The sequence below is a fragment of the Felis catus genome, chromosome A3 (assembly GCF_018350175.1).
Source record: "Felis catus isolate Fca126 chromosome A3, F.catus_Fca126_mat1.0, whole genome shotgun sequence".
In the NCBI taxonomy this organism is placed as follows: domain Eukaryota; kingdom Metazoa; phylum Chordata; class Mammalia; order Carnivora; family Felidae; genus Felis; species Felis catus.
Window position 1 is genome coordinate 16,221,999 of NC_058370.1, and position 11,060 is coordinate 16,233,058.

Below are 11,060 nucleotides of genomic sequence, written 5' to 3' on the forward strand. Positions count from 1 at the left end.
ATGCCGGTGGAGAGCCCAGCACCAGAATCAGACCCACCTGGGTTTGAATCCCAGCTCTGCCGTTTACACCAGCTGTCTGACCTTGGATGGTTCCTTTACTTCTTTGAGCTTCAGATTCCTCATCTGAATAATACTAGAAGCTACCTCCAGATTGCCTCTAGGATCAAATGAAAGATAGTTCGTGTTAAACAATTAGCGTAGGGCCTGGTGTGTAATAAAGCACTCAATAAATGTTAACTATTATTGATCTTTACCTGGGCAGTGGCTGCTGACTAAGTTTCTCAGCCTTTGAATCAAGTACTTACCGCCACAGCTATATTTATTGACATGGAAAGATGCCCAAGGCATACTCTTAAGAGGAAAAAAGGCTACAAACAATCTGTGCCTCACAGGTCATTTTAAGGATTAAAAGGGGGGAAATGGACATATATCTCCTTCCTTGCATGGTATCTGGCACATAGGAAGCACCCACTGAAAGCACCCACGTGGAAGCGGCCGTGATTGTTGACATGAAAGCTTGTGTAGCCCGTCCAATGCTGCTTTCAAATATGATCATGTGAGTTCCTGGGAACAAGATGTTTGCAATTGTGCTCCGACAGTGAAATATAGGGCCCTGTGCGTCCCCTTCTGCCTGTCTTCTCACAAACTTCAGGGGACTACCATGGGCAGGGCTAGAGTTGGACTTGGGAGCCTTGGTCTGATGTGAATTTGGGTACTTTCTTCTGCTTTGTGGAGCAAAAGCAAAGCACTGCCCTTCAGAATTGAGACTCCAAACTTGGGTAAAGGGTATTCTTTGCAGTAACTGAGGTGCTATGACAAAATGTAGACACTTGAGGGCACTCCAATCAATCTGCAATAGAGAAAATCACAAAAGGGGGTGATAATAACATGAATGTTGTCACTTTTAACAGTGGCTTCCATTCATTGAGTTCTTAATATGAGCTCCTAAAACGTGCTAAGATATTATCTCATTTTATCCTTTTGAGCACCCCATCAGATACTCTTACTAAAGATTTTTTAAATAGGGTATACTGCTCTTTAAAATTTTTAAACTTTTTTTTTAAGGAGTCACAATTCACAAAACTTGTAAAATGTACAAATATTAAGTATACAGCTTGGTGAATTGTTACAAGTGTGTATACACAGGTAACCTCCCGTCCAGATCAAGATATACTGCGTTTTTTTAAAAAAGCTTTTTTGTTTTAAGTTTATTTATTTATTTTGAAAGAGAGCATGAGCAGGAGAGGGGCAGAGAGAGAAATTGTGGGATCACGACCTGAGCCGAAATCAAGAGCAGGACACTCAACCAACTGAGCCACCCAGGCGCCTTGATACATAACTTTTCTTACAGCCTTTCTACTTACTCCGCCCCTGGCAACTGCTATCCTAACTTCTATCACCATTTATTCCTTTTGCTTGCTTTTGAACTTCGTATAAGTGGAATCACACATATATAATATTTAGAGTTGCCACGTTTAGCACATAAAAATCCAGAATGCCAATTAAGTTGGAATTTCCCCTGGGAAATATTTATGCTAAAAAAAATTAATTGTTTACCTGGAATGAAAATTCACCTGAATATCTTGTATTTTATCTGGCAACTCTAGAATCTTTCGCAGCTGGCTCCTTTCAACGTACTTGTACGATTCCCTCACGTTGTTGTAGTCACTGGTAATTTACTCTTTTTCATTACTGTGTAGTATTTCCCCTCTACGAATATACCTCCGTGTATTTACTCTTTCTACTGCTGCTGGGGGAGGAAGGGTCACTCTTAGAAAGGCACTATAGGGGCACCTGGGTGACTCGGTCGTTTAAGCATCCAACTCTTGGTTTGGGCTCTCGTCATGATCTCATGGTTCATGAATTTGAGCCCTGCATCGGGCTCTGTGCTGACAGCGTGGAGCCTGCTTGGGATTCTCTCTCTCCCTCTCTCTCTGCCCATCCCCTGCTTACTCTCTCTCTTTCTCAAAATAAATAAATAAACTTAAAAAATTTTAATAAAATAATAATAATAAAGAAAGGCACTATAGAAGTGTTCAGCAGGTGCACTCTGCAGGTTCATCAGAGGCCTCGGGGATTTGAATTCCAGCTCCACCTCTTCTATTCATGAGACCTTAGCCAAGTGACAATCTCCCTGAGCCTCTGCTAGTTTAACTTTAATATGGGCTACTCACAGTACCTCAAAGAGTGTTGTAAGGTTTAACAGGGGTATTACCACTTGGAGATATGAGCCACTTAGAACAGGGCCCAGCACACAGTTGGTGCTCAAAAAATGCTGCCAGTGTCATTGTACCCATTAGACCCAGGAGAAAACTGAAGTTCAGAGGTGTAGAGGCTTGAGTCTTTACATCGACCCAGTAAGTAACAGAGCCCTTTCGTCACTGATATCGGCTACATTCGAGTCCTTTATTCATTCAACAATTTTTGTTGAGTATCTACTGTGCACCTGGCACTGTTTTAGACCTTGAAGTCACACAGGGAGCAAAACAGCCATAGCCCCTGCCCTTATGAAATGCTCATTCGAGGAGAGCTAACATCGCTGTTTGCCTGCAAGGTGCTTTGCCTGTGCTTATTAGTTAAATGAAATACTGTCTGAAAAGCACCTAACACGGAGCCCCACACGCATTACCGTTCCAGAAACAGCAGCTATTTGCCAGATTGGAGCAGTCTCTGTGGCAACGCTGTGTGATGGCTATCAGCAGTCCCGTTTTACAGATGAGAAAACTGATGTTTTGGAGATTAAAGCGCTGGCCCAAGGTGACAGTACTGGCAGAACGGGAATTCAAAGTCATGTCCCCCTGACTCCAAACCCTTTTGAATTTCTCAGTGCTTCTCAGTCTTGAGTTCTGCCTCTGGAGTCTAAATGTTAGACTTTGTGACCCAGCTTTGCGACCCCGGTTGAGTGCCTTGCTGTCCGTGAGGCCTGGTTTCAATGCCTTAGGATTGTCTTAGGGATCTGCAGAAAGCTCTTAGGGCAGACGCAGGCAGAAAATAAACAGCCTCTAGAGGGCGCAGCGTGGATCCGCAGCGAGGAGGGGGCTCTGGAGTGAGTGAGCTGCTCAGCCCTTAAAACCTTACTTTCAGAAACGAGCTTGCAGACGTGGAAAGCTGCCCACAATATCTTGTTGGGTCTATTTAAAAATCAGGCTCTAAAACCGCAAGCAGGTGTAGTGCGCGTATGCGGAGCATTTTCTGAGAAGGATCACTTAGCAATTGCGCTGTATCGGTGCCCTTCTAGTAGTTTCCTCAGTTAGTGCTCCTCACAGCCCTGGGTGCCAGGTGCTGCCGCTGGACACTTTTGCGGGTTAGAGAAACTGAGGCAGAGGAGAGTTGACAGCTAGCTTGCGACGTGCTGGCTGCAGAGGTTGTGCTCTTGAGTGCTGCTTCCCTGCCGGGGCTGCTAGGATAGGAAGGGGCTGCTGGGAGTTTTCTGCCTATGACCCCACTCATGACCCTGGCTCCTATCACCCCAGCCTCTAAAAGACTGGGCCCACAGGGCCATAAATTCCTGCTATCGTTAGTCAGTATCTCTATAGCTTAGGCTGTTTGCCAGGAGCCCTACAATTATTTTTATCACTTACTAGTCCTATAATTATTTTTTATCACTTTTTTTCTCCCAGCAGCCCTGAAGGTAGGGCTAGTTGCACTGTCTTTTGGTTTGGAGTTAGGGGAACCCATGTCCTGGAAGGTTTCTGGCGTTGCCCCAAGCTCCAGAGAGGGTCAGTGTTTAAACTCACAGCCCCTCCGTGTCCAGACTAGAACTTTGTGTGAGGCCGGAGGCTGTGGGAGAATTGGGAGGTGGAAACTGGGAACCACTGGGAGCCAGGGAAAGGCCTTAGGCTTGGCTACTGCCAAGCTGGATGGCCTAGGGCAAGTTGCTCAATCTCTCTGTGCTTCAGTTTCTTCATTAGTCAAATGAGGAAATGATAATAGTACCCATCTCATACGTTAGTACATACACATGTTCAATCACTGTGAGGTTTTATTTGACCTTGAGTTGGGACCTGAATTCTAAACCCAGACCCTTGCCTACTGGATGACTTGGTTAAGTCTCTTACCCTTGCTGAGTCTCAGATTCCTGATCTGTAAAATGGGTATCTTGCCTGCCTTACACCCTGGCCTTCTCGTCTCCAGTCCCATCAGCCCAGCCTTCTCGAAGCCCTCCGACTGCCAACCGTTCCCCTTGCTTGGAGCTAAGCCCAAGCCTCCCACCCCCAGCTCTGTCGGGTTAAATCTCCATTACCGTCGCAGGCATCCTTCCTTCCCTCCCAGGCTCCCTTCTTTTGGTCACTTATTCAATAAATATTTATTGAGCACCTACTATGGGCCAGGACTCTAGTGGATAGCAGGTAAGACAAGGTAAAGTCCATGTTCTCATGAAGGGGAAATAGACAATAAACTAAAAAGAGACTAAAAACAGAACAAAACAAAACAAACAAAAAAGCCAAGGCAATTAGTACTTCATAAGGGAAAATTCTAGCGGGGAAGATTGTTTTCCAGAAAAGCCTCTCCAAGAGACACTTGGATTTGAACTAACAATTTATTTGAACAGGCACATAGTACAAAATTCAGGCAGTACACAACACCCAGCCAAAGAGGCTCCTATGTTGCCAGTTGCTTGGGGGTGGGTGACATTTGTGGCAACATTTGAATCACGAGAAACAGTAGCCGTTTGAAGATGGGGGAGAAGAGGAATCCAGGCAGAGGGAAGGGCAAGTGCAAAGGCCCTGAGGCAGGATCCGCATGCCTGGAGGGAGGCAGAGAGGAGAGCCGAGGTGATCAGGGCCCACACAGGAATGGTGGGGAGGAGATGTGTCACTCTGTGCGGCGTGGGTATAATTCTCGAGTTGGGGGTAGGGTAGAGGTGAGGTCTTCTGATTTGTTTTTTATAAAAAAAAACACTGTGGGGAATGGATTTAGGGGTCCGAGTGGGGCAGGGAGAGCAGCGAGGTGGCGACTGCAGAGTTGGGGATGGTGAAGACCAGGCCAGGGTGGCCAAGTGGGATCGTGAGAAGGGACGGGTTTGGGTGGTTTGGGGGGCAGGGCGGAGACCAGCAAGGGTCTCTGGCCCGTGCTCTCACGACTGTTGCCACTGTTGGTAGCTCCGTCTTTGTGATTATTGGATGAACGTTACACCCTGTAACCTGGCACAGAGTGGGCACTTGGACATGTTTGCTGAAGGGATGACGAAAGATGAAAAGGCCCTTTGTAAACGGAGACACGCCCTTGGAGAAATGGCTGCGGTGACTCCTGCGTGCTCTCTCCGTCCTCAAGTGCTGGCACTCCCGGGCCACCCATCCCCGTGGGTGAATCACCCCCGAAGCCATCCTGCCTTGTGGAGCCTGCTTCTGAGAGGCAGCATTTTAGAACCTTAAGCTTCCCATGAAAGCCTGATATGTAAAATGTGTACAAAGTTATTTTTATAACTTCAAACACCTGAGAACTTGGGTAAACCAGACGAACGAAACAGACATGATTCTCAGCACAGATATACAAAGCAATCACTGAGAAAAACAAAGACGTCTTATTAAACCCCTTAATTTCAAGACAGGGCACACCTGACGATTGCTTCATTTGCGTTTATCCATCAAAGAGCCAGCAGACGCCTCCTGCAGGGAAGCCAGCCTCCCAAATCCAACTATTCCAGCATTTGGTTTCCTTCATATCAAAACGCAATCCTGCTCCATCCAGACAAGTATTTCCAAATGGTAACAATCTGTGTGCATGTGTGCTTTGAAATTCTTATGTCGTTTAAAAAATACACGTTTTTAAAATGCACAAAGCCCACGTTAGCTCAATAATCATCACAAAGAGAGCACCATCACCACCTTGTCACTGGCGCCCAGATGAAGGACTAGAACCCGGCCAGCCCCCTAGAAGCCCCGCTTGTGCTTTCGGCTGGTCACTACCCTTGACAAGAGTTACCACAGTCCTGACTCCTAACAGCCTCCATGAATTTGCTCTGTTGTTGAACTTTATAGAAATTGGAATGTACAGGAGCGCCTGGGTGACTCAGGCGGTTAAGCGTCCGACTTCGGCTCAGGTCATGATCCCGCGGTTCATGAGTTCGAGCCCCGCATCAGGCTCCATGCTGACAGCTCAGAGCCTGGAGCCTGCTTCGGATTCTTTCTCTCCTCTCTCCCTGCCCCTCCCCCCCCCCCCCCGCAAATAAATACATATTAAACATTTTTTTAATGTTTATTTATTTTTGAGAGAGAGAGAGCATGCGAGCAGGGGAGGGACAGAGAGAGAGGGAGACACAGAATCCGAAGCAGGCTCCAGGCTCTGAGCTGTCAGCACGGAGCCCGACGTGGGGCTCGAACTCACAAGCTGTGAGATCATGACCTGAGCCGAAGTCGGATACTTAACCAACTGAGCCACCCAGGTGCCCCAACCTTACACATTTTTTAATTAAAAAAAAAAAAAAAAGGAATTGGAATGTACAGGGGGTGTTCGTTTGTGTCTGAATTATGTTTGTGTGAGATTCATCCATATTTTTTATGGCTAGGGCTCATTCATTCTCATTGCTGTATTCTGTCCCATTGTATGAATATGCCATAATTTCAAATAGTGACTTTTTTTTAACAGCACATGGGGCATAGTGGGCAGGGAACTGGGTTTGACCCATAGATAAGTTTTGTTTCATGCACCTAGTGCTTCTGTTTTGTTTTCACTAAATTTGTTGCTGTGAACGGTGGATGTCTGGCTTCTCTTGGAAGGTCTGCCATTACTGGGCCTTCAGTTTCACGTGCCCAGAGTTGAGGGATGGCTGCTCCCAGTCACTGTGTGCATTCCATTCCCATTTTGCCACAGTCCCCACCACCCCCTTTTGCACTACACCCAGGCCCACCTCACTCACCAACATAGCCCAGCTGGTCCTGTAAATATTCGAGTCTTCCACTCCAGCTGTAATTCAGCAGAGGTGGCTCGTTATTGTGAGGTCCACACAATAAGTGGCTCTGGCAGCCCAGGTTAGAATATAAGTTGTCTCCACTGGGTTGAACTTTGGAATTCACATCTGAGTGCTCAAAAAATTTATTGCCATTATTACTGTTTCAAAAAAGTGTTTTAGATGTATATTTCCATCTTCCTCCCCATCGTTACTACTATTGCCATTATCTCATCTCAAAAGCTCTTTTAAAATATAGTCATATGTGTAATAGAGGTCATGGTTAAATATGGGTACTCTGGGCCCAGACAACCTGGAATCAAATCATGGCTCTATTATTCAGGAGCTGTGTGACCTCAGGCAATTACAGAACCTCTCTGTGCCACTGGACAAAGAGGGATGCTAATAATATTTCTCTCACTGGGTTCTTACAAAGAGTAGATGAGATAATTCTTATAAGGTCATTAGGAAAGCACCGAGCACATAATAAGTATTCAATATAAGTTAGTTATTAATTTTTTAAGTTTATTTCTTTTGAGAGAGAGAGAGACAGAGAGAGTGAGCAGGGGAGGGGCAGAGAGAGAAGGGGAGAGAATTCCAAGCAGATTCCACACTGTCGGCGTGGAGCCCAATGAAAGGCTTGAGCTCACGAACCGTGAGATCATGACCTGAGCTGACACTAAGAGTTGGACACTCAACCAACTAAGCCACCCAGGCGCCCCTATAGATTTGATTTTGAAAATAGTATTAGGGTCACATGTCGTGGAACCCCTGAAGCCTCCCTTATGATACAGTTTCTGCAAAGCACCAATCTTACCTGTATTTTGCCCATCTTATAGATGCCCAGAGGTGTAAAGGAGCCCCCTCTTAGTGGCGCTCCTCCCCAGCCCCCACCTTGAAGCCTTTCCTCCATCACTTCCTCCAGATAGCTGATAGATACTGGGTTTTTTTGTGTGTGTGCTCACCAGGCACTAAGTAACACTCTGAGTGCTTTCCATTAATTTTATTCTGGCAGTCATCTTAGGAGGTGGGTTCTACTGTGATACCCACTTAAGAGATGAGATACTTTCTTGCCTTCTTGCTTTCTATCCTGCCCACCCACCCATGTCTCCAGGCCTATCATTCATTCATTATTCATTCATGCTGTATATGTTTGCCTAACTGTGGTTTCCTTGGAACTTCTGTTACAGAGAAAACCACCCAGGTTCCCTGGGTCCTGTTTAGTCATTGAGTCTAGTCCCTTGTCTTCTGTAGCCTGTTTTAAGACATTGTTGAAGGATTATTTGATTCAATCAGCAAATGTCTCTTACCGCTGGGGCTATGTGGCGAATGACAAAGAGACCCTGCCCTCAAGGACTCGAATCTGCTGAGGGACCCAGCTGACCAGGTTCTCTCCCCACGGTACAGGAGGCAGCTTGAAGACAAAGCCTGGGTCTCTTCATCTCTTTGCCATTAAGAGCAGACCAACATCAGGCATGTAAATGAGTAGATCACAGTGTAGGGAGGGCAGCGGGTGTCCAGACCCCCCAGCCATGAACTCTTAGGCTCCAAGCAGGGAGCAGTTGGCATCTCAAAGGTGTAAATCAGGGTTTCTCAACTTCGCGCCATTAATTGGAGCTAAACAATTCTCTGCTTGTGGGGGCCTTCCTGTGCACTGTAAGATGTTCAGCACCATCCCTGATCTCCACCCACTAGATGCCAAGAATGCTACCTCCATACTAGCAATGACAACCAAAAGTGCCTCCAGACATTGCCAACTGTCCCCTTAGGGGCAACGTTATTACAGGTAGAGAAGCACCGTCTTTACTGAAGCAAATTTAATGAAGGACGTATTTACAGAGGCGTGAACAGGCTGAGGGAAACTTTAAGGAATATGGAGGCACCCAGGGACTAGAAACAGTGGGGAGCTGTTATCGCCCTAAGGCTTGAAGGAACAAGAGAGGGAACAGTGTTAGCACTCCCAGAGACGGCTGGAACTGTAGAAGCCAGACCAAGACAAGAGTGGGGACCTTGGAGAAATGCAGTCCCTGTTAAGATTAAGGCAAAACAGGGGCGAGATGGGCAGCGTAAACACCCCCATTTCTTTCTCCTCCTGCTCTTTAATCTAATACTGAGTCCTCCCTTTGATGGGATCCAGGGACCCAGTGGGAAGCCAGGAGGCATGGGTGCCTGTTGGAACACAGAGCAGGGCAGATGAGGACGTGTGGAGGTGATGCGCAAATGGAAAATAACCATCGCGGGGACATGGCAACAGGCCCCAGACACTGGGCAACTGAGTTCAGTCTTGTTACTGGCATAGGAGTTCTCCAGGTGGAGCAAACCGGGAAAGGGTATTTCAGCCAGAGGGAACAGCGTGTACAAAGGCATGGAGTTACAAAAGAGCCTGGCTCGCTTAGTTGTTTATTTAATTATGATTGTTTGTTTGATTGATTGACTCTGATCTACGAGCACCGGATGAAAATAAAACATTCAAAATGGTACAAAAGGGCATAAAATGAAAAGTAGGTCTTCCTCCCCCCCCCCCCCCCGACCCCACCTACCCAGCTCACCTCCCCAGAGGCCACCTTCCTCTGAGGTCTCTTATCACCTTCTAGAATTACTAATGCAAATGTTAGCTGGTAAATGTATATGACGTGTGTCACTTAAATTTCTAACTTGACTTAATTTCACTGATGTTTGTGGAACCCCTACTGTGGGTAAAGAAATGGACGGAGAGCTCTGGTTTTGGAGTCTAAGCTCAACCCTTCACTAAACCTTGTGTGGTTTCCCATTTCCTCCTCCAGGCAAGGAGTGAGTCTCCAAGGGTCCGGCCAGCAACGTGGGGTTTGCCTACAGTTGTGTTGTTCAACTGTGTTTTATGGATTAAACTGAATTGAAGCTGAACCACTGGCCAGAAACACATTGTAAGACGGGAGCACACGTAAGCCTTGGGTGTGGTTCCAGAGACTACATATTGTTGTTTTGGGGAGACAAATGAGGTTTCTGTCTCCAAAGGCCTGCTCTTGTTTGAGTCAACAGAACAGTCAGGAAGAAGGGAACACTATAGTATGGCCTTGAGGGTGGGCTGGGTTGGGAGCAAGTTAGGGAGTACTTGGCCTGGCTCAGACCGGCCCAGGGAAGACCAGGTCCTTCTTGGCCACCGCTGGCTGGTGTCTGCAGCCCTTGGGAGAGTTTGGAACCAGGAGGAGGAGCTTGGAGGGCCAGCAAGCTACAGATATGGGGAGTCCCACAGCCCACCGGTACACCTGTCAGTGCCTGGAAGCAAATAACCAACTCCAGGAACCAGACGCCCAGCCAGAAGCAGGGAAGCAGGAGCAGCTAGGAGCAAATGAAAACAAAGCTCTTCCTTGCCTCTTTTCTTCAAGTCTCATCTCTCTTGTGCTCTCAAGACCCAGTTCTTTCCTGACAATGCCTATATGTTAAGCGCTTAGGGCAAACATACCTACCAGGGACCAAACGCCTACTTCATGCAGGTGCTGACCACACACCAGCTCTCACTCCCCTGGCTGCTCTTCGAGGAAGGTGTTGATGATCCCCTGCTTTGCCAACAGGGGAAACAGGCTCAGAAAGGAGGGATGCAGGGCAGTGTGAGGTCAGGGATTGTAAATGTATAGTGATATCAACAAGCAATTTGTGACAAAGAATTATGAAGTGTCGAGCACAAGATCTGAGAATCAGAGAGTCATCAAGTCCAGGAGTTCCACACTCACAGGTTACCACTGTAATCCACACCCCCCGTCCTTTCAACACACTGCAGATAAAACATCTCTCTCTGGCCCTCTCCCATCTGTTTAGGCCTCTTCTTCTCTCACCTGGGGTCTCGGTCCAGCCTTCTCTCTGGTCTCTCCTCTTTCCAAACTTGCACGCAGCAGCTGAGCCACCTTTCCAAACTAAGCACACTGTGCCACTCTTCCCTTTAAAACCCTTCACTAGCTTCCCTTTGCCCTCAGGATAAAGTTCAAACTTCTTGACATGGTTTACTAGGTCCTCTGTCACCCGGCCATAGTCTCTTGCGACTCTGCTCCTCTCCAGCACCCCTCCACCAACTCCTATACCGACCTCATCTTACCAGATATGCCACTCTCTCTCCCTTTTCCTAACCCCTGGACCTTTGCACTTGCTGTTCCCTCCACTTGGACCACAGCGTGCACCAGTGCCCCCTTCTCTGGTT

General features: G+C 47.1%; 1 protein-coding gene across 2 annotated transcripts in view; it reads right to left on the reverse strand.

Annotated features, from left to right (window-relative positions):
* Nucleotides 1–10,783, reverse strand: part of TTPAL (alpha tocopherol transfer protein like) — a 35,141-nt gene extending 24,358 nt beyond the window's left edge. The window contains exon 1 of one of the 2 annotated variants that reach the window (XM_019826459.2): nucleotides 10,702–10,783. The gene's annotated coding sequence lies outside the window, so the exon portion shown is untranslated. Of the gene's footprint in view, nucleotides 1–37; nucleotides 158–10,701 lie in introns of those variants that run through there. The other variant, XM_019826458.2, reaches the window with a different exon arrangement.
* Between the last annotated feature and the right edge of the window lie 277 nt (nucleotides 10,784–11,060).